The sequence below is a fragment of the Phyllostomus hastatus genome, unplaced genomic scaffold (genome assembly GCF_019186645.2).
Source record: "Phyllostomus hastatus isolate PE091 unplaced genomic scaffold, TTU_PhHast_1.1 phas_contig_150, whole genome shotgun sequence".
Lineage (NCBI taxonomy): Eukaryota > Metazoa > Chordata > Mammalia > Chiroptera > Phyllostomidae > Phyllostomus > Phyllostomus hastatus.
This window is the reverse complement of record NW_025333611.1, coordinates 7,367,940-7,394,542: the sequence shown is the minus strand read 5'-3', so window position 1 is coordinate 7,394,542 and position 26,603 is coordinate 7,367,940. Positions and strand designations below refer to the sequence as shown.

Sequence of the window (26,603 nt, the reverse complement as noted above, 5' to 3'; positions counted from 1 at the left end):
AGGAGTAATTTATATATAAATTTCACCAATATGATCTCATAGCATATAGCCTGTTATAACCTCTTTTTCACTTATTATATTGAGAACATCTGTTTCTGTCGCTAACGGTGCATCTATGCCAACATTTTAATGCCTGCACCTCATCCGAGCGTGTAGATGGCTATATAGATGGGTATTACTTAGTGAATTAGTTAATTTGCGATTTTGGAAAACACGACGATGAGTTTCTCTGTCCACGCAGTTTGGGGATGTCCTACAAGGAGCAGGTGCTGGGTCAGAGGGCAAACAGGTCTTTAAACAGCCAAGTTGCCCTGGAGCCCGAGTGCACCAAGGGACACCCCCGTGCCGATTCCCACGGAGGCCTCATCAAAAGCTCTAGCAGGTCCCCAGTGTAGCTGCAAAGAGAGGTCAGACTGCCACCCCCACCAAAACCTGGGCCCCCGCAGTTCACATATCGCCAGGGGGCAGGAAGGACGCTAGAAAGCAGAAGAGGGGTCATCTTCCCTCTGTCGTCTGCTGAGGGGAGCTGCCACCCTCTGAGCCAGGGCAGACGCTGGAGAGGCTGGGGTTGCCTGGGGCCACTGCTGGGCTCTGAGGCCAGGCTCAGCCTTGGGGGTTGGGCGCAGATCTGCATCCCGGTGGCTCCTGGGGCTGGGTAGCAGGGGGCTCTCCATCTCAAATCCAGTTTCCTCTGTCTGCCCCCGAGGTAAGTAAATTTAGATGCACGAGGGGCCTGCTTGCAGGCTCCCCCGGCTGGGCCTGATTCAATGAGCAGGGCTCCGGCCTGGAGTCGGGGCGCTGAACAAAGCCCACGATGACAGCAAAGGTCAGGCAGTGTCACCAAGGCCACGCCTCTGCTCTCCATCAGCCTCCAAGAGAAGGGGGCCCGGGTCCTGTCATCTGACTAATGCGATTTCCACCAGGCATCTGGGCCGCACCCGAGGCTCCGGCAGCCACAATGGGCCCAGTCTTTTCTGCCAAGCAGAGGCTGGCCTCCGGGACAGCAAGCCCCCGGCCCACTGCCCGCCCTGGCTCAGCTGCTCTCTCTGGCCGCTTTGGGAAACAGCTCAGGCCACACTCCAGGCAAACGGCTGAGGACCAAACTCCAGGCTGAGGGAGCACACAGGAGAGACGTTTAGAACTGTCCACTCTGACCGTGCTTGGAAGCCACGAGGAGCTCACACCCCAGCAACGCATTGGTCCCTTGAGTTTGAGGACCCCAGAACACCCGGAAGGAACACCAGTGGCACAAAGGTTCTGCTCTGCACTGCAGTGGGGCCAAGAGAGGGGAGAGCAATGTTGAAGCAGAAGCACCTGGCGGGGTTGCTGGGAAATCTCCCACAGGAGTGGCCGCACAGGCAGAATCCTGCGCTCGGGCGGGGCAGCCCCTTGGGTTTCTGCTCGCTGCCTTCTCGCCGTAAATGCCCCCAGTCCCACCCCGCGTTCGAGGGGCCCAGGCTTTCTCCCCCAGCTTCCTCCCCACCCCCCTCCCTGCCATGGGTCTGCTCTTGCCACAACGGAGCCAAACCAGTAGATTGCGGGGCGCTTCTCTGTTCTCCACGACAATCTGCTTATAAATTTTATTAATTTTATTTTCCATCGAGCCTCTCCTCTCCAGCGAACAATGCCGCCGCCACCCGCGTGCGCGAGTGTGTATTGATTTCATAAATACCTCCAGTAGGCTGACAAACTGACAGCTTTAATGGTGTTAACTGACGGGGCGTGGAGGAGGGTTCGGGGCTGGCGCTTCATTTTCGGTGGCTGTCCCTTCGCAATTATCTCCGGGCCTTTGTGAGGGTTCCTAATAGCGTGTTTATCTCCGCGTGATGCCGGGGCACGGAGCTATTGCTAAGTGCTGTCCTTGAGGGAGACAAGAGCCACCATTCTCAGCTGACACTTAAATAAAAATAACAAAATCTATCCGTGGTGCCCCAGAGTCTAGTTCTGGCCAATTGCTTCTCGAGGCTTGAGTGCGCCCCCCTTCCTGAGGGGGAATGCTGGGAAGTGACCAAAAAAGGGAACTCACTTTTTTTTTTTTTTTAAACATCAGATGAAAGGCAGGCGGTTGGGGCGGGGTCGGAGGGAGGTGTGCCAGGGTGTGCTGGGGGAAGTAAAGGGAGACGCGGGTGGGAAAGGCCCTCTTGGTTGGTAAGTGGGGTTACGGATTGGGATGCCTTTTTAAATAATTAGGGCTCTGAGAGAAAGGGGACTGCATTAGCTAAAGTGCATTTTCCTGCTTCCGGAAAATGATTAACCAACTGATTATTCCGTCCAAAAACACAAGACCAAAGAGGACTTATTAAGGAGACAGTAAGTCAAATAGAAGTTGGCAAGAACCAATACATCCTCCTTCCAGCTACCCCGCCCCCCTTCCACCTTTTTAATTTACTAAAATGTTTTGGACACAGATTAACTTTCTTTGCAAATTTATTATTGCTTCAGCTACCTTGAGACGGGAACTGCAGACACTTTGATAAATGGATTGAAAGGTTGTCTAGTTCCAGTGGAGCTTTTGATGGGCTTCCCGGGGCTCTGCCCGCGATGTCAGGCTGGCTTTGTTCTCAGAGCAACAGTGAGTGACAGACAGCACCCCCCCCCCCGCCCGCCCCACCACAGCACCCCCCAGCCCCGCCCACCCCACGTTTTCCAGGCAGGAGGAGCGGCGAGGAGCAGGGAAACAGCCCGCTCTCTGCCCCACTGGAAACAGTGCATGTATTTCAGTCCCAGTCACACTTCCAGGAAGTCCTGTCTGTGTTAAGTGGCAGTTTTGGGGCAGTTGTCGGGGGTGGGGTGGGGATTTGCTCCTATACATCGATCTCCCGTTATTCAGAAGGTATAAAGTGGGGCGTGGAAACTCCCTCAACCTCTCTGCGGAATTCCTGTGTCTGAGGTGGGTGGAGCCACTTGTTGCCAATATGATCACGCCAGCTACGGAAATGCCCCATGCCTCAGTTTCCCCATCTGTACAGTGGGGCTATTATTTTACTGACTTCAGAGGTTAGTCTCAAGGGTGGAATGAGCTGGCACATGTGTGCACTTTGCACAGCATGTGGAACCCTGCAGACATGCAACGAATGGCTGTGTTGGTTTCTTAGACCACCTCTCCCCGCCGCCCATGTAGCCCTATACTTTCAGCCATTGCTGAAAGTATCGCTTATCCTCCTCCTCAGCACAGATGCCTACAACTCTGCAAAGATTAAAACACACAGATGCTGCTAACATTCTCTCCATGAAACCTGGGGAGAGATTTAAGTGTCCCTCCTCTATCATCTAGAGAGGAGTACCCATTTTTTATTCCAGATTCTTTTGGATGAAACAGGAGAGAATAGGGTTCGTTTTAGGGTGGGCTCCCTCGGAAGCCGACACTTGGCCACGGGATGGACTCCCACACTGCGCCTAGGAGAGGCCCATGAGGGAGGGAGGAGCAGGACGGAGAAGAAGGGGACTCGGGCACAGTTAGGTCAAGTCCTGGCCTTGACTCCGTACCCTGGGTGCTCCGGTCTGCAACCTTTGCAAGCCCCGCTGCGCCGGGTGTCCTCTGTTAGAGACTGCCCCCCCGCCCCTGCCCCGCCAAGACAAACGCAAACTCCCTGGCTCTGCCTGTTCTCCGTGAGGCTGGACAAGGTGACCCCAGGAACCCAAGGACAGGTTGCTCGGGAGGTTCCCAGCCATGACCTTTAGCAGCAAAGTCCAAAGAAGCAGGAGATGACAGCGGTGTCAGTAACCAACGCATTTCCCAAGAAGGCATCAAGGACAATTCTCCTGAATCAAGAAGTTCTCCAAAGATTAAAAACATCATTCCGGAAAGATGCCACATCTGGGATCCAAGATCAAGAGGCCACAGGGAGGAGGTAACTGACCACAGAAAACTGAATCCAGCCTGAAACCTTCTTTGCCTATGCCCCCAAGCCCCGTGCATGGAGACCAATCAGGTGCCTATACAGAAACAACATCAACAACAAAATAAATAAAAACAAATGAAAACCCCATCAGCTCTTGATCAGCCACACTAAAAGAGGGAATGTTCTGAAGTTGGATCCATTATATTTAGAACCATTGTCGGGTTTGGGGTCAGGGCAGTTGATTCTCACCATTCTGATTCTCTTGGGCCTGAGTTTATTTTGAAATTCCTTTCCCAGTCGTTGCCTGGTAGGAGGGAACCTGCCCGTTGGTGTGATAGGCATCAACCAAAAGTCATTCCGGGGTCTTTGAGTTTCTGATGGAAAACCCATGAACCTACGATTTCTTGTACTCTCAATACGACCACCCCAGACAGAGGTGAGCCCTGGCCCCTCCGCCCCGACCCCTCACAGACAGTAGCTATGACACATCACTCCGATCTAGAAACCAAAGAGGAAGATGTTGCTTTGCTTACTTCATACAGCAGGAGGGACAGACACGCAGGAAAAATTGTCCCCTGGGGATTTCACAATGTGGACTTCGGGGAAGATTTATCTTAAAAGGTAAATCTCTTCTGCAGGCCATTCATCTCAATAAGGCAGGTCATATGTCTGCAGTTGGGCCACTGTCCAAACCGAAAGAGCGGCAGGCCTGTGTCCCAGCTCAGAAGCCCTGGTCCCTCCCGCAGGGCGTCTGGTCGGTGGCATCCTTTGTCCAAGGAGATTACACGGAGTCACCGCATCACTTCCTGAAAGAACCGCCACCTGTCTCGGAGATCCAGAGGATCAAAGTGTGCGTGGGGCACCCGAACACACTGTCCCCAGGGCCCCCGTTGGGTTTCTGAATATTCCATGGCAGCGGGAGCTTACGTGGCCGGCTCCCTTGATGTTAAAAGCTTCTGAATGGAAGATACCAGCCAGAGCCCCTTCTGCAGTCTTCTTCGGCAGGCTTGCTAGAAAAGTCCTTGTGATGCCACTCAGAGATTTAGCGCCGGCCAAGTAAATGTCAGCTCGGAACAGAGCCTTGTTTCTCTCACATAGTAGGCACTTGATTCAGAAAATGAAATCGGGTGCCTACTATGTGCTGTACCACATTACATGTTGAGATACAGAAGGAAGCAGAACCACATTTCTGTCCCGGGGCTTGCATTCTCATCCACCCCGGACACAGACAAACAGACCCCTCCCAGGTGCAAAGGTGAAGCGTCACCCAGACGCCTCCTCCGAAAGCGAGAGCGGCAGCGCACCGGTGTGCTCCCTGGCAGCGAGCACACAGCCCTTCCTCACGCCTGAACTCACGCCGCAGATTGCTCCGCACCGACACGGGCAGTAATTCGCAGCTGTGTTTTCCCCCAGGTCCCAAATTCTTTTTGTTTTTTTCTGGGGACAAAAGGGAGAAGATGATAATCGTGGCCCCTGGGCCTTGCAGGGCTGCGGGCTGGTTGCATCCAGTACTGAGGGGTCTTTCGCCGCGGGCAGTCCGATAAAATCGGGACAACTGGGAGATGTCACCGAGAGCTGGCACGTCGCAGGGCAGCTGTTCGCACCGCGGGACTCACGGACTGCCTCGCCAGAATTCACTGGTGGGGCTTTGACAAAAGACATCGACCCCTTTCACAGAAACCTTAGGTGTGGCAATGGTGTCGTGCGTTATGTTTCCTTTCATTTATCTCTTTACCTTGGAAAGACACTTACTGAAATAATTAAGGATGAAATGACATCTGGGGTTTTGCCTCAAAGTACTGCGGAAGAGGGGGAGTGAGTAGGGGCACAGACGAAGCGAGGCTGGCCATGAGGGGGTTACACAGGCTACTGGACGCGTACAAAGGGGGTTCGTTTATGATCTGTGCTTCACTTTTATGCGTGTGTGAAATTTTCTGTAATAAAAAACTTGACACGCAGGTGCCTGGGACCCACCCCGGACCTAGGGAATCAGAAACCCTGGGATGGGCTCTGGAGTCTAAAATTTGGAACAAGTTTGAGAACATGGGTAGAATGACTACTGCACGGGATTCAGTGCCAAGTTCACATCCCAGCTGTGCAAGGCAATGGGCCACGTGTCTTTTAAGAATGTCAAATTCAATTCTCTGAGGCTCCACTTGTACGTCTGTGAAATTGGAATAAGCATGGCCATAATGGACAAGCAAGTGCTTTCTATACTCTAATGTAGAACATAAATGCAAATTGCTATCTTCATTTTGTTAGCATGAAGTTAACAAATAAGGTATCCTACTACTTTAAGTGTCTAGTCTGATTTTAGGGAACATCTTGCGTCCAAGACGCAAAGGCCTTCTGTGTCTCAGGGGCGAGCCTGCTGGTGTTGTTCGAAATTCTGAGGGGGTGGAGAGTCACGGGAGATGCCTGAGGCAGGAAGAGTGAGCAGGTCTGTATTTTAGAAAGCCACTGGGGGGCCCAGTTTGGAGGCTCCCACGAGGGGAGAGCCCAAGGGTACCCTTTCCTGGGATCCCAGAGAAATGGCGGGAGAAAACCGAGTGAGCACCCCGTCCCTGGACGCACCCGAACCTGGTAGGGCAGGCTCTGGCCGGCTGGTATCAGCATATTCCTGGGGGATCTCACAGACAGTGATTTCCTACAGTTCTCCAGAAAGGCTGCACTCTAAGGGAAAACTCACTGGGGGGCAGGTCATGAGCAGGACGGCCTGAGCGGCCAGGGTGAGAGGCAGATCGAGAGCGGAGGCCTCGGAGAAGGCCTGGTGTTTAGTACGACGGAGCGAAGGCTCCTTCCGAGGGCCCGGGGGCTGCACGAGCGCGGAGTTAGGGGACTGGTTTGCTCTCGGGTTAGTTACCAATGGGGGCCTCGTTTTGTCTGTTCTCGGGCAGATGCTCTGCAGATCGCAAGCTCACATGCACCAGGATCACCCAGGTGAAAGAAGAGAAGGAAACCAGGTGGAATGCAGAAAATAAAGGCAGTGAAGGGGTGAGCTGGGCAGACGCGGGGCCATCTAACTCAGCTTCCCCAGGCGGCAAACGAATAACCCTCTGTGCCGGCCAGGGCGGAAGAGTGCAGAGGCCAGCACCGCTCCAGGGGAAACTCGCTAACCCTAGAACAGCATTCTCCATAGAAATATGACACGGGACACCCATGCAATTTAAATGTTTCATTAGGCACATTAAAAACAGTGTAAGTACACAGTTGAAGTTAATTTTTTAAATCCTCACCCAAGGATATGTTTACTGATTTTAAAGAGAGAGGACGGGAGGCAGGAAGGAGAGAGAGAAAGGAACACAGATGGGAGAGAGAAACATTGATCGGTCGCCTCCGGTATGTGCCCCAACCTGGGATCGAACCTGCGACCTAGGTATGTGCCCTGACTGCAGACTGGACCCGCAGCCTTTTTTGGTGTCCAGATGATGCTTCAACCAACTGAGCCACCTGTCCAGAGCCGTTGAAATTAATTTTAATAAAGTATTTTACTTAACCCAGTATATCCAAAATATTATCATTCCAACATGTAACCAAGATAAAAATTATTGATGAGGTACTGTACTTTACACTCATTTTTGTACAAAATCTTTGGAAGCTGGTGCGTGTTTCACGTCCATCTCAAGTGCTCAGTAACCATGTAGGGCTGGCGCCTATTAGCTTGGACGGCGCAGAAACTGGATGTGGTGGCTAATGCCCACTCACTGCCAAGACAGGGAGAGAGTTTCAGATGTCGGAGCCGAGCTGAGGGAGCCCAGTGGGGTGTGGGGTATGTCACAGGAACTATGAAGGGGAGCCCGTCAAGACAGACCTCTGGATTTTGGAAAGCGAGCCGTGGCTGGAGCTACTCCAGTCCCTCCGCCGTCCTTCCCGCGGTCAGGGGACCTCCTTTTGGCCACACGGTGTAATGGGAGTCCTCCTGAACCAGCACCCTTGGGGGTTGGGGGAGGGGGGTGTTAACCAACGCTTCCAGTCCAAACAGAAGCTTTCTTCATTTAATTCGCACACACAACTCCATCTAAGGCTCTTGTGCTCACGGAGCAGCATCGCAATGGACGGATCATCTCCAGCAACTGGTAGAGCGGCTGAGCTCCTCAACGGCTCACTGATCCCTGGGATTATCACAATTTGGTGACAAAGGCGAGTCTGATAGATGGGATTGGGGAGCTCTCCTTATCAGCCCCATTGTGCCTTCTGTTCCGGTCTGGACTCCCCTGCTTCACCAAGGGGTGGAGGAAACATCGGCAGGATTCCAACCACAAGCACCAGACGCAGGTCAAGTCCGTGCGTCCGTCACGTGTTCCCTTCAGAGGGCGCAACTGTGACTCGGGTGGCTTGGAGACTGTGTGCAGAAATCTGATGCTGATAATCATCGGATTGCAGGATCGAACTTTGGGCCTGAGATAGTCCCTTGCCAATTTTTAGGCCCACTGAGACGTTTTGGTTTAATTTATCAGTCTTCACTGGGGAGAGGGCGGGTGTGCACTGAGTTCAAAAGTTTGGAGACGAGTGTTTTTGATTCTTCCCTTCCGTTGAAGCTGTGTGTCTGCCCAATGGAGTTTGGGGAAAGGAGCTATTTCTGTACAATCCACCCTCCTTCTAGGCGGACACGCTGTTCCCGTCCCCTCCACCCCCTCCGCCCCTCTCCCCCTGGCAACCCTCTGAGGCTTTCATCCCTAATTTGATTGTTGTAGCTGACACTGTCAGTCTGAAACCCAGTAGCATGTCTAATGTGGGCTGGACAAGGGGAACGCAGGAGGGAGGAGAGGGAAGCAAATTCATCTTGAGAAGTAGCTTTATGTAAATCGATCCCCTGGCCGAAAGCAGGAGCCAAGCATTTGCTGATTAATTGGAGAAGCGTCCTTGCTCCCGTGTCTTCTTTAGAGAGGCGGCCCGAATTGAGTCCTCTCTTCTCCACAAAGACGTCCCCATGCCAAAAAGCCTCTGCAATTAGGAGATGAAACCTTGTGAGCGAGGGGGAGGCGGTGGGGGCCGGGGGAAGCGTGCGTGGAGCTGCTCTGAAACAGCGTGTGCGCCTGTCCGGCTGTGTGATGAATCGCTGCCTGGGCACCTTAACTGACCTCCCAGATGGCGGCCTGATAGCCACAGGCTCCTAGGGATAATGTCCCATAGGTGAAGAGCTGCTTGCTCGGTGATTAGCAAAAATCGAGGGGGCGGAGCGTGTGCTTTCTAACGTGTTTTTCCGGTGGGTTCCAAGTTTGTATTATCAGTTACCACGTTAGCCTGTTTCTGTGGGCATTGTGGGGAGGGAGGGAGTCTACGACACAATCCCTTTCCCACGCCCCTCTCACCTCCTGCTCTAAACGCAAAGGCTCGAGCAAAATGTCAGATCACCCAGCAATGCAGTCCTTCCACTCGGGAACTGCCCCAGGGCAAGGCCAAAGCTGGCTTCACCAAAAAGCTGCAGGTGAGCTTGGGACCTGGGCGCAGGTAAAAGTGAGCTGAGATCTGGAGAGGTCGTTTACTGGACCACACTCGGACGAAGGTCAAGCTCGCAAGGTGACAGGTTATTCCCACGGGGGCCCTCACTAAATCATTAGTTTAACATGGTCAGAGGTTTCTGCTGAGCGTGAGGCCTGACACTCGGCTTCAAAAATATTTGTTGAATGGATCAAGATATAATCGAAAGTGATGCCAGGCCACAGTCTGGTCCAGAGGTCGAGAAGAAGAAAACTCAAGCTTCGGGAATTTCCACACCACCCCCAAGTCCATTTGGCCCCTTTCGGTTATAAAGAGCTCTTGCCCCGCTCCCCACCCTGCTAGCTCCGTCTCCTCGGTGGCGCGTCACGCTTGAGAACTACGGCCACGAGGACAGCCTTGCGTTCTAAGGACCCTCAGGAAAGTCTCCAGCAGGGAAAGGCTGCGTGAGCTGCACCGAAGCGTGGGAGTGAGCAGCTAGTTACACGGGGAGCTCGGCTGAGCAGGTCTCGGAGCCGAAACCCAGCCCGAGAGGGCGCACCGGCCTGGGGAACAGACTGGACCCAGGGAAGGGCCGGGCGCCTGACCCCGTCCAGCTGCAAGCGCAGCTGCTGCTCTCCCCGTTTCTGGGTTCCGGCACTCGCGAGGCACGGGTAACAGAGAGAATGAAACTCTGGGTTCAGAGGAGGCCCTTTCAGTCCCCAGCTACAGGGCCTGTGAGCGCGATGGCCGGCAGTGAGAGAGTTTTGACTACGTTTGCCACAGTCGGCTCTGTAACCGGTCCCCTCCCCCCGCCACACTGTGTAGATCTAGAAATCCTCTCGGAGCCTGAGAAGTAGCAGCAGTCAAATCGGGGGTGGGAAAGGTGGAGGAGGGGGGAAGGAGAGGCAGCCCCCGGGCCTAAGGGCCTGCGGTGTGGGAGCAGCTGGAGCCATTGCCTAATTCTTACCCCTGTAACCTTCAACTTGAGCGCTCCCCTGCATCCCCGGTGTGTGCCTGCCCCGAAGACGGATGTTCCGTAGACTGAACAACTCCCCGCTTCTCCAGAGGGTATGGCGACGGGATCATTCTCCTGTGGTCCCTTCGGTTTCACTGAAGAAACTGAACTCTGGGCAGGGGGGAGGGTGGTAGGTGGGAGGGCTCGCGCCTCGGGCCCCAGCTGCCCAGAGGCTGGGATTGGGGACGCAGAGCTGCGGCTCGAGGGACCGTGGCTTGTATGTGCCTGTTCTTTCCTGCAACTTTCCCGAACCCCATTAACTAAGCGAAACCTCCGTGGTGAAGGTGAGACGCTATCCTGGGGCCGTCTGCCGATAAAGTCAATACGGCTTCAGAAAGGCTCCGAATGATCTTCCCCCGGAGCCGGAGAGCGATTTGGCCCGAGCTCAGCCCCCGGAGTCGCGGGGCGGCCCTCGAAGGGAGTGCCGGAGCAGTAGCAGCTTAAGCCATTAAGCTATGCTAACACTGCAGACGGCCTCTCTCGTCCTGACCCCCTGCGCCATTTAGGGTTCCGCTCCGCTCAAGGCAGTTCCAGAATCTGCTAATGGCTCACACCTGTGGATGTCCTGGTATCGACCAAAGGAGAATACAAGCTGTTCTCTGGCTTATTTATGTAAGAATGGATACAGTTCAATAGATCCACACCACGTTTGAAGGTAACGCTAATATTTAATCCCAGGCCCGCTCCTGGCCACTTGGCTGGAAAGGGCGCTAGACTGGAGATGTGAGAACTGCAAAGATGGAATTAATTAGTGATGAATGTGGGGCTGTTGCCACTGGTCTTAGGCCAAATACAGGGAGAGAGGAAGGGACCTCCACGGAAGGCGGCGGGGAGCAGAGGGAAGGCCGAGGGGAGACCGGTTCTAAGGCAGCTCGCCCGCCTCTCTGAGACGGAGCGTCGGCCGCAGTGTGGGCCACACCCTTCCAGGTCACTCCTTTCCTTTTGTCCCTGACCCCCCAGGCCCTGCCTGTGGCCAAGACCCCGGGACACAGTGAGGGACAGTATTGAAGGCACGGCTCAGGAGCCAGGAGACCTTGGTGCGAACCCCACCTTTGCCTCCTGCCAGATGTGCGGCTTTGTGTGAGCAGAACACCCGTCTGAGCCTCGGCTCTCTCATCTGTACCACGGGCCAGTGCACGCACTTGTGTCAGGGAGCTATGAAATGGCTAACGAACGCAGCAGAGCCCTTTGTGTGCTCCCTGGCTTTAATAACCACTTCATAAACGCTGATCGCTGCGAGTGCTGGCACGTGTTCCAGGCTGCCTTCGGACACTGTGAGCGGAGGACAAGAAAATCACTGCACAGTCCTTGGCCCAGAGAATGTGTCACAGGAACGCGGAAACTACAAAGCAGCAATTCAAGGTCAAGCTCAATACCAGAGAAAGCCGTCATCGGGTTCCACTTAGCCTGCGGTGCCTCCAAGCTTCGCTGGGCCCTGCAGGAATCCACCAGGCTCTCCCCTGGGATGGAGAGGACGCGGTGATGCAGATGGGGACATAGGTCAAAGCCACACAGCTGCGAGAACCCCCGGGCAGCTGGCCGGGAGTGGAGGGCTGGGCAGCAACCGCTGTGCACAGGCAGAGCCAGCAGACTTCCACGGGAGGACGGAGGAGGAGGCCAGCCCGAGGCAGCTGGCGGGACAGCTGGGCGGAGAGCTCGGAGACCACTGCCCGGGCTGGCCGAGACTGGGGGCTGGCCTGCGCCCAAGCACAGGTTCGGGCTGAGAGCAGGAGGTTGATCCAGACTCCTCTGCACAGACTCAGGACAAGTCGGAGGGTCCCTCCTCCTTCCCGAGGCGGCTGTGGACCCGGGGAAAACTCCAGGGCATGCGGAGCCAGGCAGCCGACAGTCGAGGTGGGGAGGCAAGGTGAACTTGCTGCTGACACAAATTCCCTGGCTGTCCTCACCGCCCTGTGAAAACCGGCCTGGGCCTTACCGTTCAGTGGAGGGTCATCATCAATAGTGCGCCCACCATGTGCCCACCGGAGATCGGTGCTACGGTCAAAGCTAAGAAAATGAGAAGACACAGTCTGTGGGGGTGGGGAGGGTGATGGACAGACAGATAGATAGGTCAGGCAGGGAGACTGGGCAACAGACAGAGGAACTGAGAGAGAGAGAGAGAGGGAAAGACAGACAGGCAAGAGGGAGAGAACAGGACGGACGGGCAGGGTGAGACAGAGGAAAACCGGAGAAAACAGAGGAAAAGAGCAAGTCCGAGAGAAACACGGACACGGAGACTGTGTGAAGGGCCGAGAGAGCCCAGCCTCGTCTGCCGAGACAACCCCCAGCACACGTCCGCCGGCGCTCCCCCACAGCTACCCGCCCCCCCTCACCCCCCACCGCAGCTCCCCGTCTGGGTCCGGCCCTCCCTGTCTCCCCCTCAGCGGCAGGAGGCAGACGCCAGGTTCTGGCACAGAACACTTGCGGAGCTTTCAAACTTTTTGCATTACAAAGCAAGTTTTTAAAAGCACCATAAAATTTCAAGGCCATGCTTAATGCTCAAATATATGGATCTCTGCCCATCCTCTAGTATCTTAAGTTTACCCAGAGGACCGTTTTATTTAATTAAGTCGGTGCTTTATTAATATAAATATTCTCCTATTGATCACGAGAGGGCTGACAGGCACTCCAGCCGGGCATACATCACCTCCCCTCGGAGCAGCGCCACTTAGAGGAGTGGCTGGCTCGCGACCAAGGAGAGCGGCCGAGAGTGGTCCCCGGGGACGCCGGGCGCAGATGAATCTATAGCACTTTTATGGAGGGAGCCTTTTTTTTTTTTATTAAGACCCAGCTCCTCGTCTCTCTGAGAGCAGAAAGCATATGGAAATGAGATAGGAAAATGGTCTGGCTTACATGTATCAATTAAGCATGTCAATACCTTAATTAAATCGCTCAACTTAATGAGATTATACCAATGAATATGTTTTATAGTTATAATAGCTTTTTTGGCCACTGTTCAAAATGTCAAATAAATTGTGAAAAGGGGATTAAAAAAAAGACATAATTGACGTCCTGAACTGAAGCCAGTTTTTTAAATTCCTTCCTTTCTTCCCCCTTTATTCATGTGGTTTTGGAGAATATATCGATATAGAGAGTAATGGGCCCCATAATGGATCGGCGCTTCAAGAGTTTTTTTTAATCCTTCAGATCAACTTTTCTAAGCCTCACGCCACGGAACCTGCGAATGCCCTCACTTTCCTCTGGTCCTTCGGCTTGCTTTTTAAGTAACTCGCAGCGAGAGGTCCCTGGCGCCCCCATGGACAGGGAGACACACCTCTGTCCCAACGAAGAAAACCCCAGACGGAACAGGGAGTGCGGGTTAAAGGTGTTATTACCGAGAAGGCTATGACCACAGCACGAAAACACCCACGAAAAAGCAGCCTTAATCTCTCACGTAAAAGCCAGGTTTGAAACCCTGTTTTCTCTGAACAGTGCGGCAAAGAAGTTGAGAGTCTTGCTTCTTTCTTCCTATCCTCTTGCTCTCTGAGCTTTTCTCGATCACTTCTGGATCGATGATTTCCGCACTGAACTCCAGTCTATTTCCCGAAGGAAAGAAGACCTTCCGGCCACGTACAGAGGCAAAATGTGAAGATGAGCTCGTGGAGGAAGGGATGGGGCCCCTGCTCCTGGGGTGGCATCTGCCCGGGAAGTCAGAGCTACCGTCTGAAACTGCGCTCGCAAAGAAGAAGATGAAAGAAAGAGAGAAATGGTCTGGGGACACTGATCTGAAACATGCAAGTGTGTTTTGAGTCTTGGTTAAATGCTCCAGTCCTGAGACCTTAGCCGGACCACTGGGCTGGACGCTGCCCTAAGGCAGGTGACAGGCGGCAGGAAGTAGTTCCCCTGGGGCTCTGGCGCCTGAGGGCTGTACCTGTGACCGCGGACCCTTTCCCAGCCACCTCACCCGTATGCAGCTCCTGGGGAAGGGTGGCTCCAAGCTGGGGCCCCAAAGAGAAGCAAGAACTGGCCAGTCCTGCCAGTGTCATCCCCTTTGCTGACATGGTGTAGCCAAAATGGCGGAAAGGACCGACACCTTGACCACTATTGGATACTATTCAGAATGGAGCATCTTTGCTCTGAACCTACGATGCTTGACAAGTTTTAGAGCTAAAAGGTTTAACCTTCTCGATTTGCAAATGGCAAAACTGAGGCTTCAAAATCGAAAGGACCTGCCCCAAATCACACGGCCTGGGGCAAGAACACAAACTCTGCCTGTGGAGAAGGTTCCTGTCCTCTGCATGAGCTGCTTCTGTTTCACGTTGAGGGGGCAGGATGGGTGGGAGGTCTGGGTGCAGCAGCTGTCATTTTCCTGGGCGCCAGGAAGAACCTGGCGGACGTGGCTGAGTGCATCTTCCCTCCTTCGAGCTGTCTCTGCAACACGCCCTGCAGCCTGTAAGCAGCCCTCTGAATGCTCCTCCCACTCTTAAAATAGATCCGCCCACCCATCCATTCATCCATCCACATTTACTGAGCACTTACTATACGCCAGGCACGGTGCTAGGCCCAGGGGCAGGGAGTAACTAGCTCTGTGTTCGTGGAGCTCGTGAAGTTGCAGGGAAGACACGCACAAGCAAGTCGTTTTACAGATGAGCATCTGTCATTCGGTCAGATGCTGTGAGTATGAGAGGCTGGTGTGGTAGCAATGCGTGTAACAGGAGAGCCAATCTCGCGAGGCCCCCAGACCGAGGGAAGCTCCAGTGGAGACGGGAAAGATGACCCCACGCAGGGGAAGAAGGGTGTTGCTGGGGCTGGGGCAGTGGTTCTCGGAGTACAGGGTCTGGACCAGCAGCTTTGGTATCACCGAGGCATCTACCTATGAGAAATGTGAATTCTCAGATGTAATCCTAGATGCTCCAAGCTAGAAACTCTGGGAGTGGGGAACAGCCACCTGTGTTTTTCCCCCAAGGAGGTAATTATTTTCTTTTTTTTTTTTAGTAAAAATTTAAACACACAAAGTACAGAGAACCATATAATAAACATCAACTTCAATAATTGTCAATATTTTGCTAATTTCATTTCCTCTATCCCCACCTCTGACTCCTCACATATAAATGCATTTTTTTTTCTGGAATAATTTAAAAGCAAATCTTAGACATCATGTCACTTCACCCATGTACATGTCAGTATTCATGCTAAGAAATAAGGACTTTTAATTTAACCACCTAGCTTTAGTGCCCCTACCAACATTAACAGGTCCTTACAGCTGGTTGGTACTCAAGATGTGAACAAGTCCAGGCGTTGCATGTGAGCCACCCGTGTTCGAAACGGGGCCTCTGGTGATGCTAGTGGGGGAGGGGGCTGGTTTGAGAGCCACGGCTGTGGGGCATGCCGGGAGAGAGAGCGGCGTGGCAGGGCTCCCAGCTAAGCACACAGCCCGCGTGGTCTGAGGAGCAGAGGAAGGCGAGTGCGGCGAGAAGGGGACAAGGGGAGGGTAGCGGCTGAGTGGAGGCTTCCTGGGAAGACAGGAGGTGACGGCAGATGGGACCAGGTTTGGACATTGTTCCGGGACAGGGAGAGCAGCGGAAGGGTTTTAAAAGCAGGGGAGAGGCCGGCCCTTCGCTGAATGCTGATGAGTCTTGCAACCAAACCAGCGGCTCAGCAGGAATGGGCCTTCCTCGTGCTGACTGGGGAAGCCAATGAAAACAGAGCCGGCACTTTAACTGACTCACGTTTACAGGTGAATTTTCATTTAGAAAAGCCACAGACTGTCCCTCTCCGGCCCCGTGCGGATTCCTCACTCAGTTCCCTGCAGTGAGCCCCACACAGCACGCGGGGCAGAGATGGGCAGATAAAGAACTCCAAGGCAGCTTCTCCCTGGGCTGGGGCTGTGCAGCCCGGGCCCCTGGAAACCCGGTGTTTTCTCCCCCTCGGTGTGTCTGCCCTGCGAGGGCTGTACAGGTTGGACGGAGCCTTTTCTGATGAATTCCGAGCCCATTGGCACCTCCGCATCCCGTCAGAGGAGGGAGCTGGGTCCCCTCCTCCAGGTCACAGGGCTGCGGCGTTGCGCCAGATCCCAGTGTCACAAAAGCCAGGGCAGGGCACCAGCGTCCCCTGCCCTTGGTCCCAGCTGCCCACCGCTGCCCAGACCAAAAGAGGGCAGGTGTCGGGGCCCAGGATGAATGACTTGGGGAGCAAAGGGCACGGCCGGACACCCTGCCCTCTCAGGGTCCCAGCCCCCTCCTTCCTCTCTCCCCGTTGCCCTGACCCCACCGCCACCCTCTCCCCTCCCCCCTCTTTGTCAACATCAGACACTCTCGGGGTTCCTGCCAGGACGTTTCCTCTAGTTCAGTGCGGTTTAAATGATCACTTAAATGCAGGGCTGTTTGCTCAGGCGCATGGGCATCTCCACAGCACCATGCTGCACGTACAGAGCATAGGTCCCACGACGGGGCAGCGGCCTGGCTGCGCCTCCGCCTGGACACCTCTGAGCACGACCCGCGGCTTTAAGTCGCTCCGGCCGGAGCGGAGGCACCGAGGTCAGCGCCGTGTCTGAGGCCCTCAGCGGAGAGGGCGCTGCCACAGGCCTGTCGGCTGCTTCTGCTCCTCCACTCCCTTCACTCCCTTTCCAGAAGCCTCGAGGCCTCAGCGCAGGGGAGACGGGACTCGATGCAGACGCCCGGTTTCACCTCATCTGCACTTGCTGGCCAGTAGCCGCTGTGGGGACCCCACGTTCTAGATGGGAAACACTGCGTTTCACAGCCCCCCCCCCCCACGGCCTTTCCTGCTCGGTTTGCTTGGGGGTAAAAGACTGGTGAGGAAGGAACCCCCACCAGACAGCCCAGTTCTCTGGTCCCGACGATCCGCCGCTGTGCGTCCACAGCAGTGACGCGGGGCTCCCCTCAGAGAGCAGGCTGTGAAATTCCAACCACCCAGACTCTCACCTCCGCTCTGGGGCTAACCCAGAAAACTTTCCTTTAGAAATAAACGACAGTAACAACAACGATAATAATACCTCGCACGCACGTAACCAGCACTTAACCATGTTGCTAGTATTCTTCTAAGCCTTTTGGCATAGGTTTCAATTTCTCTTTTCCATCAGGAGAACATAGAAAAAAAATGCTCCCAGACATTGCTGCAAAGTGCCAATTCCAGCGTTGGGGGCAGGCATCATGGTGGGAGGGCGAATCGCCGTGGAGATGACAGCGTTGATGCACACATGCGCATAATCAGGGGAGCCCAGAACAAGAGGGCTCCCACTGCTGGGCTCGGGCAGGGCAGGGCCTCTGTGCCACAGTTCTGGCAGCCCGAGGGTGCCCTGAGCTGGCACAGAAGTTCTACAATAGAAAGTCCTGGCGTCCCTCCGTGTTACAATTTTGCAACCCTCTTTAAAACGATGGACATTTTCTTTTTTTTTTTCCTTTTTTTTTAAAGATTTTATTTATTTATATTTTTTAGAGAGGGAAGGGAGGGAGAAAAAGAGAGAGAGAAACATCAATGTGCGGTTGCTGGGGGCCGTGGCCTGCAACCCAGGCATGTGCCCTGACTGGGAATCGAACCTGCGACACTTTGGTTCGCAGCCTGCGCTCAATCCACTGAGCTACGCCAGCCAGGGCTTACGATGGACATTTTCAAAACCCTGCCTTCCAACATGCATCCAAAAGAAACCAAGAAATACTAGGAGTCCCAGCTGAAGTCTGCACGCGCACTCACAGAGCCCGACATTTGGTGAGCACCTACTACATGCTCACGTTGACTTCAAAAACAGTGAAGGAGGAACTGCTCTTCTAACGCTACACATGAAGACAGAACAGTTAAATAGACACCAGGTGACCCGCCCAGGGGCACCGGGCAAAGAGGAGCTAAGACTGGATGTGTGTGTCTGACCTAGAACCTGCTTGTAAATCACCGCACGTGCTCAGAGGGGCCTGGCTCCTGACAGCCACCCCGCAGCCTGGCCCTCCCCTCCACACCACCCAGGCGGAGAGGATGATACAGACTTAGCTGCTAGGCAGCCTTGGGCACGAAGATGGCGTCCAGGCTTTTTGACCTTGAAAAGAAGAGGTTATCTTCCTGGCTTTAATATTGTCAGTTACTCGAGAGTTAAATATTTTATTTCAACACATTTTACGTATCGGGGTCACGCGAATGAGGGGCTGGGGGCACAGAAGAGGCTGAAGAGCCAGTCTCTTCTGCGATTTAACTCATGCCCCATGTCTTGTAGCATAAACCCAAGCACAGGAGTTGGCTCCCGAGTAAGCTCGTGGCTGAGGCCTCGGTGTCGGAGAGCAAAGCTTTTGGAGCAGGTGAGAGCCAAACAGACGCAGGGGCCTCTGAGGACGAAGCTGGAAGGCCAGAGGCAGCCAGCCCGGAGCCCTAATGATCAGCAAGCCCTAAGGTCTGCCCCGCACCCCTCAGAGTCCGCAGAGACAGGGCGAGCTGTGTTCTCTCATAAAGGAAACAACACACCCCCCTCTTCCTCCTCCCGATACTTCAATATTCAAGAAAGAAAAGAATGAAACAAAATACTGTAACACACCATACCACGCTGTTATACTCAAACATACAGAAAGAATTAAAACTGCCGGACCGCATTAAAACTAACGGCGGCTGCGGGGCGGCTCTTCGTGGCCTTGGCCTTGCCCATCGTCTCCAGCGGTAAGGAAACATCACAGGCGATTTATTGGGGGTGTTCTCGAGTGAGCTGCACTTTCTGAGGAGAGCACGTTTAGCATTTGGTGATTCATACGTGGGAAACATTGTTGCTCTGGAAAAGAGCTTAGAGTAAGTGAGGCTTAGAGCCCAGGCGATAAGCAGGCACTCATCGTGCATCTGTGCGTGGTGACGGGTCTGAGGGCGCGAGCGTCAGAAAAGCTCCGTCTGGATCCCAAACCCTCAGCAGCGGTTCCCATCAGAGCGAGCGCCGGGGCTGGGGAAAAGGGTTGCGGGGGAGTTGCCCACATTTTTTTTTTTTCAATTAAAAAAGTACAGGAAAAGAAAAACATATGACAAAAGTATACTTTATAGCTCTTGATAGTTCTTGATTTTAAATATTTTTATTTGCAGGTCGTGTGTCCTTGAAAGTTAATTTTCAGAGTCCGTCTCACTGTCCCTGGGAGCAAGGCAGGGATTTTTTACACTTTCACGCCGAGCGTTTGCAGCCTCTGTGCTCCAAGAGGCAGACGCCAGGCCGGCTGCTCTGCCAGGGCCTGTGTCTGTGCAGCGCCACAGCCGGGAGTGAGCTCGGCCCGTGGCCTTGGCCCTGGGACCTCACGCTGAAAGGCAGGCCTCGGCGGCCCAACTGCCCGCCATCCCTTCCGCTGGGCCACGAGGCCCAGCTGGTGCGTCGGTGCAGACCCCCCTACCGCCCCCGGCTTTGAGACCTTCCTTCCTGATTTCCCTGGTCCCCGTGTGAGTGCAGACCCGGGCTTCTTCTTGGGAACGTTAGTTTTTCCTTGCATGGGTAACAGAAAAGATACCTTGGCTATTTTGTTACTCGGGAGGCAAGTGATTCCACAGTATCAAAGTGTAGTCAAAGTGTGTGAGCAAAGGAAAGGCCAGGAAGGTGGCAGCGAGCAAAAATGCTCGGAGACGCCCATCATGAGAGGTCTGGCCTGTGAGAGGAGGAGAGACGTCTGTTTCCTTCTTTCTGATCACTGGTCTTGTCCAACTTTGCTCCAGGGACTTGAATGGTGGCACCGTGTGTATAATGAAGAGAGGTACCGATTATTTCTCTAAGGCCATACACATAGAATGAAGATATTTTGGAAACTATAGAAAAGTAGAAGCAATTACCTATAGTATTTCCATTCAAAATAGCCACTGTAAATAATTTGCTTATTTCAATCTCCTGAAATACACAAGTGAACAACTTACTTGTTCATAAGTTTTTATGTGTGTATGTTTATATATACACACATATGTGTGTGAGCAAACACATACATAAATGCACACATTTAGGGAGCGAGGAGGGAGAAAGCTTTAACTTTATACGCTCCTCCCTCAATGCACAAGGGTAAGGGGAGACTTTTCGTTTGTTGTACACCCTTTTCTATCCTCCAGATTTTGGACCATTGGAATGTATCGCCTGCTTTAAAATAGAGTGAAGTAAAACATAATTCCATGTTGGATTAAGCATTTTTCCATACTTCTCTGTTTGAGTGGTTGTATTATATTCCCTGCGAACATTCTAGAAGGGACGGCGACCTGGCCGTCGCCACATCGGTGGTGGGCAAGGCCCCTCAGCCCTCCTGACCTCCTCACGCCCTTGCCCCACCTCCCCCTGCCCCCAACCTGCCCGAGCGGCACGCGGTCCGCGGCTTGGTCTGCGGGGACTGAGGGCAGGCTTCCAGCAGGGCTGATGCCGTTCCGCTCTGTGGGAACGCGTCCCAGTGTCCGGTGTCCGGTGTCCGGTGAGCGGGGTGGACGGGAGGCTCCAGAGAGCCTGCATGAATAGTGGCTGCGGTCCCCAGACCTGTCACGGCTGCACTGCTAAACCGAGGAGGGACCCAGTGCTGTGGGCTGATGGCTCCGAAGGCGGCTCCGGAGACTTCTCCCTCTCACGACAGGGGGACTTGGGACATCTGTAATCAGGGTAACCAGCCGTGCGAAGAAACATGGCAAGGGCTGGCACTTAAAAAAAAGGGGGGATCCTGAAGACCAGCAAACACGGCGTATTGCGGGTCTTCCTCGGCCTGAAATAACCAGCTGAAGCGGAGCAGTTCGCTGCACTCCTGCCTGGCCTGATTCCTGGTGCCGCCTGCGGCAGTAACAGAGGGTTCGACCTCTGTTTCAAATGGCAGTGCGTCCCGTGGAAGACCGGGGGAGGAACTGCAGACGTTTCTCACGCAGAGGCACACACCCCGAGAACCCTGTGAAGGGGGTCCCCGCCGACGCTCACCCCCGACACCTTGATTTGTGACCTCCCTTACAGATGGGCGGATGACGTGGAAATCACACCCGAGTGCCCACCCTGTCTTCTCCCCTTTTCTCCCAACACCACACTCCGGGGCTTCTCTAGCAAACCCGTGCCGTACACATGGGCATCTGTCCCCAAGCCCCACGTCCGTCACGCCTGGGCGTAGTGTGAACAAGCAGCATCTCAGACGGCAGGGGACGCCCCCTGAGCTGTTCTCACGCCGATGACCGATATTTAGGGCAGAGCATTATTTGGCCTGCAGCAGATGTTGCAAACTGGTGTTTAATTTGGCTGGCACTTTCTTTAAAAAAAAAACTGAGCTAAATTTATATAAACATCTGGACTTCTGGCTACTCTTGATAGCCTCCAGCATCCATCAATTCAGACCTTGTCTCCCATGGCACAAAGCTTGGTGGCAGCTGCCCTTTGGGGGGCGGCGCAGGCAAGGTCGATTTCGAGTTCAGCATCATCCTCAGAAGTCCCTGCTGCCTCCTAGCATGAAGGCCCCTGCGTCCACTGCCATTTGTCACAGAGCCTGCATTGCTGGTTTTCTGCTTGTAGAGAAATAATTTCATTATGCCTGCCCACTTCGCTCAATTACTTTACTTGAAGGCATTTGCGTTGCAATCCCTGGCCTAGAGTTCTGAGAACATGGCCCGAAGATTTATTCAGGCATTATAAAAAGTAAGAGACACAAAGAATGAGACAACGCTTTCTGCTTTCCCCGCCACCGTGGCTGTCCCCTAACTCAGCTCCTTCTTGCATCGGAGCCGGGTTTCCTGTCTGCGTCTGGGCGTGTTCTAGGGGCGAGGCTCTGGCCCCGTCCCCCGAGACTCGGCTCTCCAAAGAAGCCCCGTCTCCCCCTGTGCATGATCTGCTTTAAGCCCATTAACTTAATTTGTTACAAATGTACGGGCGCTTCCCTGCTTGTTAAACAGGGACAGATAGGTACATGGTTTCAAAGCCAAGAGAAGCACATAATCAAATGATTTTGTGCAGAACCAAACCATCTGGGCTGAAAACGAGCTTCTTAAAATAATTGTCTCCGCCCTTCGATGGTGGCTACATTCGCGTGTTTGGCTCTTCTGCTGAGTCAGTCTAGCTATGTAGATGAAGCCTGTTTATTTACATGGTAATGAAACTGAAGGCTCAATTTAACTTATTCTCTGCTGTCAGAGAAAAATCAACGTCAAGACCAAAATATCCAGGAGAGCAGAACTTCCATCCCCATTAGCTTGCTGCAGCTGTTTAAATAAATATTTTTATCCATAAACACACACACACATACACACACGTTCATATAACCACATACATCGGTATGTTTACACATTTGCACACATACACATGTATGTGGCCATGCATCGGTGAGGGATGAGACCCTCAGCTGGCCCTCCCAAGGTCAGACAGGAATAGCAAACGGGTCTATGACTCGATCACAATGACCTCTGTGAAAACGCAGCTTCGCCTTTGTCTCCGTGAGAGGGGCGTCGGGGGCCCTGCCCAGGAGACCAGGAGGGGTGTTGCAGCCCTCGGCTGCTCTTCTGCAGAGAAAACACCGACGAAAACCCTGCAGTGTGGGAAATGCCGGGGGCCGCCTGACGCCTGCACCGGGGACAGAAGCAAAAGCAGAAAAAGCGGGGCTTAGACTCAGACAGCTCCTCCGCTGGCCTGAGGAGAGCCAGCCTCCTCGCTCCAGCCCCGACTCCGCTCTCAGCCCGACTTCCCCAGACAAGTGGTGGCCATTCATTAAATACCAAGTGATCATTAAAAGCACCCGTGAAGGAATAATTTTTACAAATGCAGCAGACGGGTGTGTGTGTGTGTGCTAGACCGCAGTGCCGAAGTTGTGAATAATTTATAGGACATCTGGGCTGTAGTGTCTGTCCCCAGTGTCCACCCTTTCCTGCCGCTTCCCAACGCTGGTATGACTAGTGTGTGTGGGGCGGGGAGCAGCTGCCTCGTGGGTGGGAACTTGTCTTCTGCGACGTTTCGTGAGCTCCCAGTGGGTATGCTTTTAACGAAGAGTCTCTGAGTAACAATGGGGTTTTGCAAAATCTAAATGAAATGCACAGCCTGGGAAACTTTCTCTTGAAAGGGACTCACCACGCACTGCGTCTCGTCAGCCTAACAAAAATGTACGCACACACTCGAGCCCTGAGAAGGGGCCACTCCCTGCTCACCTTTCCAGGTAATTCCGGCCCCTGGTTTCGGACTGCAGGAGGTTTACAGTAGACGGCATATTTGATGGAAGGCTGATAGTTTAGAGCACACCAGACTCAGGTTCAAGTTTGAGCTCAGTTACTCCTTAGAGAAACCTTGTCCTCCCTGTGTCCCAGCTCTCTTGTCTCACATATCGTTGAGAGTCTCGGAGAGGATTTGATACAATGATGCTTTAAAACTGCCTGAAACCTAGGCTCTGCATATATAAATGCTCGCTGCACGGAACCACCTCCAGCTCTTGGAAATGACTTTCGTTTGCACAACTGCCATTTCCCGACACTTGGCATGCGCCAGCTTTTTCACCTTGCCCCACTTAACAGGTAAGTAAAACAAGGACCCCAGAGGCCAGGGAAGCCTCGGGCTGCACAGCGAGGAGAAGGAGGGTGAAGAAGTAGAACAAGACCACGTGACTTCCAAGTCCGAGCCCTTTTCCTCTGCCGCCTCTGAGCCTCCTCTCTCTCGACTTCTCTCCCCCTCCCCACAAACGCTTGTACAGCTTGTGTATCACGTGCAGACTGACTGCTGAATGTGCCTCATCCCCTTTACTCCTTACAGTGTCCCCAGGATGTTTTACAAATGAGGGAACTGGGATGCGCGTGCTTGCCTACGGCTCCTTGACAGGTGGCCACATTGGGCTGGATACCCGTGCCCTACCGAACCAGAGCCCTTGAACCTGATGCGCTCAGTCAGTCTCGGCTCCATTGCTCCGGTCCCGCCCATCCTTTCCCCAAACCATTGGCCCTCCCCGCTCTTTGTGCCAAACCAGCCAGCGTGCCTCTGCTGTAGTTCGTTTGGCTCAGGGATTCCCCGCCCCCTGGACCGGTCTCCTGAGGGTAGGTTCCCTTCTGTGGTTTGAAGCATCAAGAGCCTAAATGCCAAGGAAAGCTTTGAACTCCAGACTGGCTGCTCCTGGTCAAGTCGGCTGGGTCTCGTGGCCTCTTCTCCCCGATTCGACCTGGGCTCCTTCCCACTGGCCTGCGCCTCCACGGCACCCTGCCCAGGGGTCAGCACCTCTGGGGCTGAGTGGGTACCTATAGCAATGCGACCGGCTGCTGCTGGCTCAAGCAGCACTCCTCTCCTTTTGTTCCGTGGCCAGAAGACCGGATTATATTAGTTTTCCCCTAATCCGGCTGCTTTGTTTGAAAACTCAGATTTGTTTATAAACTCAATATTTTAAAAAATGAATACCTGCCCTAGCTGGTGTGGTTCTGGGGATTGAGTGTTGGCCTGTGAACCAAAGGGTCACTGGTTCAATTCCCAGTCAGGGCATGTGCCTGGGTTGTGGACCAGCTCCCCAGTAGGGGGTGCTCAAGAGGCAACCACACATTGATGTTTCTCTCCCTTTTTCTCCCTCTCTTCCCTTCTCTAAAAATAAAATCTTTTTAAAAATGAATACCTTTCTATGATTTAAAAAATATCCAGATAAACAGTAAGTAAAAAGTAAAGGTAATCTTTTTCTCCCTCACACTGACCTCTACTCTCTTCCTCTAAATATCTTGATACTTTATGTATCTTTCTTGAAAATGAAATACATATATGCATATTATTTAAAATAGCCGCAAATAAAAAATAATGCACATACTGCTCTACATTTTTCTTTTTGAACTTAACTATGCTTTTAACTGGACTGTGTCTACACGTGCGGCCCCAGCTCTCTCTTTCCCATGGCCACGGGCAGTGCCATGCTCTGTGGAAGTGCCATAAATTATTAACTGGTCTCCAGCTGAAGGTTGCTTCCAGTTTTCTAAAAGGACAGTGAACTCCATGTGCCTTGGAGTATTTTGGGAGGATATCTGTTAGAAAAAAGTCCTAGCAGAGCAATTGCTGGGTCTAAAAGGGCACATGCACTTAAAATTTTCATAAGTGTTGCCCAAGGGGTCTCCAAAAAAGGCTGCACTTATTCTATTTAGTTAGAGCGGTTCACGCTGACTCTGTGGGTCATGTCCCTGAGGAGCGCCCTGGACTCGAGCTAATGCTGCGGACGGCGTCGGGACCCGGCCAGAGTGGGGGGAAAATCGAATCTGGGTCAGAGAAGACCCCAGCGGCGGCGGCACTGAGCTCTCGCTGCGTGTAGAAAATGCAGGGTGTGCTCGGAATGGGTGCCACCCTGCAGACTTCCTGGGGGCAGCCTCCTGGTGACTGGGGGTGAGCCCAGCCGTTCTCCCGGGAGGGGGAAGCCTGGTTTCTGGTCCCAGCTCTGCCCTCACGTGGCTGTTCCCTCCTCAGCCAGTCCCTCCCCCCTCTGTACTTCGATTTCCCTATTTAAGGCACGAGGTGGACTCGGGTCACAGACTCAAGTGCTCACGGGGACGAGGCAGAGAACCCACTTGGTGACTGGGTGGGGAAGGCTCCCCCGGGGGGAACATGCCCTGTGTAAGGACCCGGCCCAACTCCCCCGGGGCACTCGGGGTGACCACGGGGCCCACGGCGGCTGGGTCCCTCGGTCTCTGGCGGGCATCCAGAAATACGGGTCTTACACAGCATTTCTAGGCTTCATTGTTTAGATTTTTAAATGCAAGAAACGAATTTAAACATTTAAAAAATTCTATTCAATATTATTATACAAAATCCATGAGTTCACAATAATACTCAAAGGGAAAAAGTTTAAAAATTCATTTGTCACCACGGTGCAACTCTTTATTCTGAAAACCAGTATTTAAAGAGAAAGACTCAAACATTTATTGGGTCTTTTCAGGAGGAAGTGTATTCAAGGTGACCAAATGGCCCAGATTTCGGAGCCTTTCTTTATATACACATTCTAACTCACAGATGTAAACAGAACCGTAGAAAAAGTCATTTTGCAGCCTCCCATTAAATAATTGATTCAGGCAACAGTCATCAGCGAATGCTGACATGTTGAAGTTAGAGCCTGATTCTGGGGGGGTGCGAACAGACGTAGATTATTGCTGGCAGTGAGGGTGCACTGGCCGCTTTACAACCGAGGAGTCGAGCTGCAACCGCCTGCAGCCATTGGTGGGTCCTGGCAGGGGGCGGTGGGGCAATGTCAGCATCCGGGCGTGGAGCTCTGAAACACACGGTGTCACTCAGGGAGCATTCTTGTAAAACATTCTTTTAAAACACTAACCTAAACAAGCCTAATTAACATGTTGCTAGAGGTATCGGGGAGAGAGGGACGAGTGAAACTACAGCACAGAGAAGCCATCAGAGAGACCCAGAAGGTGGGACATGCTTGAGCGTTTGGTTTCAAGTCAACTGCAGGAGGAAAACAAAAGGGGGTGGGGCAGAGGAA

General features: G+C 53.3%; 1 protein-coding gene across 2 annotated transcripts in view; it reads right to left on the bottom strand.

Moving 5' to 3' along the window:
* Positions 1-26,603, bottom strand: part of SLIT3 (slit guidance ligand 3) — a 517,665-nt gene that overhangs the window by 160,924 nt on the left and 330,138 nt on the right. The window lies entirely within an intron of this gene.